The sequence below is a fragment of the Nicotiana sylvestris genome, chromosome 6 (genome assembly GCF_000393655.2).
Source record: "Nicotiana sylvestris chromosome 6, ASM39365v2, whole genome shotgun sequence".
Taxonomy (NCBI): Eukaryota; Viridiplantae; Streptophyta; class Magnoliopsida; order Solanales; family Solanaceae; genus Nicotiana; species Nicotiana sylvestris.
Window position 1 is genome coordinate 23,387,721 of NC_091062.1, and position 4,846 is coordinate 23,392,566.

Consider the following 4,846-nt stretch of genomic DNA (forward strand, 5'->3'; position numbering starts at 1 on the left):
CTGATGAACAAAAATCAGCAATCTCACTGCGGTCCGAAGTCCACAACACTGGGGTCTGCACAAAAGAGTGCAGAGTATAGTATCAGCACAACCGACCCCATGTGCTGGTAAGTGTCTAGCCTAACCTCGACGAAGTAGTGACGAGGCTAGGACCAGACCACCAAATAAACTTGCGCAGTTATATAATATACAGCGGAAAGTAAAGTAGGAATAAACAAGTAAAGATGGGAGGGGGAAACATGCTTCGGGAAATAACAGGTAAAAATAGAATATCAAGATAACTATAAAGGAATCAAAATCCAACCTCTAACAAGATTAAGGAAAACAAAGGCAAATTTCACTTTCTTTTCACATCTTGTTGTAGGCGTGCAACCCGATCCCATTTCCTGTATCTCGTGGTAGGCATATCACCCGCTTCCATTTCATTATATCTCGTGGTAGGCGTACCACCCGCTCCCATTTCATCATATCTCGTGGTAGGCGTACCACCCGCTCCCATTTTATCATATCTTTGTTGCGACGTGCAACCCGATCCACATATAATATTGTTGCGGCTTGCAACTCGATCCACATACAATATTGTTGTGGCGTGCAACCCGATCCATATATAATATTGTTGCGACGTGCAACCCGATCCATATATAATATTGTTTCGGCGTGCAACCCAATCCATATATAATATTGCTGCGACGTCCAACCCGATCCATATATAATATTGTTGCGGTGTGCAACCCGATCCATATATAATATTTACAATTATAACAAGGGTCTCAACAAGGAATCAATAAGGTCTACACTATCCCGGCAATGGATTCGACTGCATAAGTAAATACGTCCCGACAACGGAGAAACAACTATAACTAAACTTGTTACAACATCTAACTACCTCAGCTATGATCAAACTTATTACAACATCTAACTACCTCAGCTATAACCAAACTTGTTCCAACATCTAACTACCTCAACTATAACTCAACTAGTTCCAATATCTAACTACCTCAACTATAACTCAACTAGTTCCAACATCTAACTACCTCAGCTATCATCAAACTTGTTCCACGAGAATAACCTTAATCCTTACCCGACACAAAGAATCATCAACCTAAGCATCCGTAATATCCACTAAGAACACAATGCCAGGGAACCACAACTAAACAATAGCCTGGCAAGGGGGCGACATAATGATCTTTCCTCTTTCTCACTTTTACTTCACAATTCACTACACAACTCGAGCCAACGCTCTAGAGGTTCAATTATCACTTATACTTTCATAATTCGTTATACAACTGGAGCCAACGCTCCTCAATGTTCATAGGTCACAATTCTTTCCACAACTTTACACAACAAATAGAAATCTTCACCAAGGCATGAATAATACAACAAAGTCATGAAAATCACAATATTAGACTCACGGTCATGCTTGACACCAATGTATAGATACTCGTCACCATGCCTATACGTCGTACTCAACAAGAAGCAAATAGCAAATAGGACACAACTCCTAATCCTCAAGCTAAGGTTAGACCAAACACGTACCTCGATGCCACGAACACAATCCACGATTCAATTTAGCTTTACCCCTTGATTACACCATCAATTCGCTCGTATCTAGTCACAAATTACTTAATTACATCAATAAACGCTAAATGAATCAACCCCAATGCATGAAAATGAGTTTTCCAAAGTTTTACCCAAAAAGTCAAAAATTACCCCCAAGCCCACATGGTCAAAACCCAAAGTTCGAACCAAAACCCGATTACCCATTCCCCCACGAACCCAAATATATAATTTGTTTTGAAATCGGACCTCAAATCGAGGTTCAATTCCCAATTTTTCGAAAAACCTAGGTTCTACCCAAAACACCCAATGTCCCCCATGAAAATCATTGATTTGAAGTTGAAATCATGTTAAAAGATGTTAAGAATTGAAGGAAGTTAGTTAAAAATGACTTACAATTGATTTGGAGAAGAAGAAATCCTTGAAAAATCGCCTAAGTGTGTTTATGTTTTGAGAGAATATGAAAAATGGGTTTAAAATCGTCTAAGTATAAAAGTTCGAGTCTCCCCAAGAGCAAGGTGGGAAGTTCTTGGAGGGAAGGATGCCGGGGGTCTATTTGGAAACAGTCTCTCTACCCTAGGGTAGGGGTAAGGTCTGCGTACATACTACCCTCCCCAGACCCCACTAAGTGGGATTATACTGGGTTGTTGTTGTTGTTGTTGTAAGTATAAAAGTTGCAGGACTCTGATATGGGAATTGCGAACCCCGACCTCTGCTGGCTTGGGAAATACGAAACAGGGTTCACATTTGCGAACCCTTCAGGAAAATGGGATCTTCGCATTTGCGAAAGGCATGTCGCATTTGCGACCATTGGCCCAAAGGGAAACTTCACAATTGCGAAGAGGATCTTGCATTTGCGAGAGGGAGCTGGCCTGGGATGGTTTCGCATTTGCGATCTAGCCTTCGCATTTGCGAGCCAGGCCTGGGCATACCAGCAAAATTTTCTGCAATTTTCCAAGTTCCAAATGCACTCCGTGGCCTATCCAAAATTCATCCGAGCCCTCGGGGCTCCAAACCAAATATACACACAACCTCAAAAACATCCTACGAACTTATTCGTGTAATAAAATCACCAAAATATCATCAAGAACATCGAATTAAACCTCAAAATCAATGAAACATCTCAAAACTCTTACACATCCTTTTTTTTTCCATTTAAGGTCCGAATCACGTCAAACGGACTCCGTTTCTCACCAAATTTCACAAGATCATCTTAAATCATATATAAGACATGTACCGGGCACCATAACTAAAATACGATCCCGATACCAATATGTTCTAATCAAATTCATTTCAAATTCCTTTAAACAAATTTCAGAAAATAATTTTCTTTAAAAATTCATTTCTCGGGCTTGGGACCTCGGAATTCGATTCCGGGCATACGCCCAAGTCCCATATTTTCCTACTTGCGGGTCCGGGTCTGTTTACCCAAAACGTTGACTGAAGTCAAGTTAATTCATTTATAGTCAAAACTTATCATTTTTCACAGATTTTCACATTTAAGCTTTCCGGCTACTCGTCCGGACTGCGCACGTAAATCGAGGTGATGTAAGAGAGGTTTTTAAGGCCTCAGAAAGTAGAATTTTATTTTAAAATAAGTGATGACCTTTTGGGTCGTCACAAAACATAAGTGCGAAGAAGTTTCTGAGTGTACCTGAATCGTTTGTTTGTGTTATGTTTGCCCAGGCCTATAAAATTAGATTAGGTTCCATAGAAGTTAGTAAGAGCAAAATATGTATAAAAGGATTACAGACCGGGAATTATGGAGCGAATACGACTTTTCTCTGAAACTGTGTGTGTGTGTGGGGGGGGGGGGGGGGGACGGTGTTCTTTAGATGTCTTCATTGGCGGAGAGTGAAGCAATTTTTTTAGCGGAATAGATATAACGTTTGCAAATCAGAAGTAACGCAATGAAGGGAGATGTAGTTGAGTAAAGCATATGTTTTTGAATGTCAGTAATTAAGAGGCGTGGGGGTATTTGAATAGGGGAAAGGGAATTGTAAATGCAAAGAAGGTTGGGTAAATTGGAGTAGGGGCAACGTAATTGGGAATTTAAAGAAGCGGCGCTGGAGGAAGGGAAAGTGGAAGCGCAGTTGAAAGTTTAGATGTGGTTTGTTTGATGTGAAGAAGCGGAGACGAAAGAATATGCGAAGTATTTTTTTTTGTGTGAAACTCCCGGTAAAAAACCCGAGGCTAGAAAATTGAATTGCTGGTTATTGGGAGTGCCACCTCACTGGGGTTAGGGCCCTCTATTATGTATATACTAGATAATTTGCTCGCGCTTCGCGCAATTATAATAAACCTTTTTAAATTAACAAAATATATCATTTAGTTTTAACAGGGGAGATGGAAGACATAAAGTCTTTAGCAGAATGATAAAGGCATCTTCGTTGAACCAATTGAACATCCATTTGAAACGACAACTAATATTTTGACATTAAGAATTAACGGAGTCACTATTATATCATATTAGGAAGTACACACTGAAGAATCAAGTGTAGCGTAAATGATATCTTAGTGCTTTAGACGGTCTGCTAAATGGTTTGATCTTTCAATATCTTTGTAATAAAAGTGACAATTGGAGGAGAAATACATTTAAAATGAACATAAGAGCAGCAAAAATTCATCTTTTGCCATATGAGTTTAATGTTTAGTGTAAATGGAAATCATGAAAATTATATATTCTTTCTGGGAATGTTAACTGAAGAATAATATACAGTCACCGATAAAAAAAGAATGATACATATTTGCTTGGATTATGAGATGATTATAACTATTCTTGCGATACCTTCCTCACTTTAATACTAACTTGAAAACTTAGAGTTTGTTTCAATGGTAATATATGCATTTTCTTTCAACAAAAGTTACAAGACTCCGACGTTTCTTATCAGACATTTTGTAAACTGTTTATGGTCTCCGCAATTGTTACTGCATGATTGTTTCCCAATTTGCCAATGTCTCATAGTTTATTGCTTTGGAGGGATATTATTTTTGTTCAGTTATAGCCCTGCATAAAAATAATACTTATTTCGTTACTAAGTTGCAGTAATATCACCCTTGTAAGGCTACAATATAATTATGCTCCATGTTACGAAATATCAAGCAAAAATCAAGAGATTTTCTATACTTTAAACTGAGCATAGAACATTAAACTCCAAGATTAATAAGACATGGAGAAGGTAAGAGGAAGGAGTTCTCGATCAACAAATCTAATTTAAGGAAAACCTAGTCAAAATATTAAAGGTTTACCTATTGTACTTGATTACATTAATTATCAAGTACGGTAAGA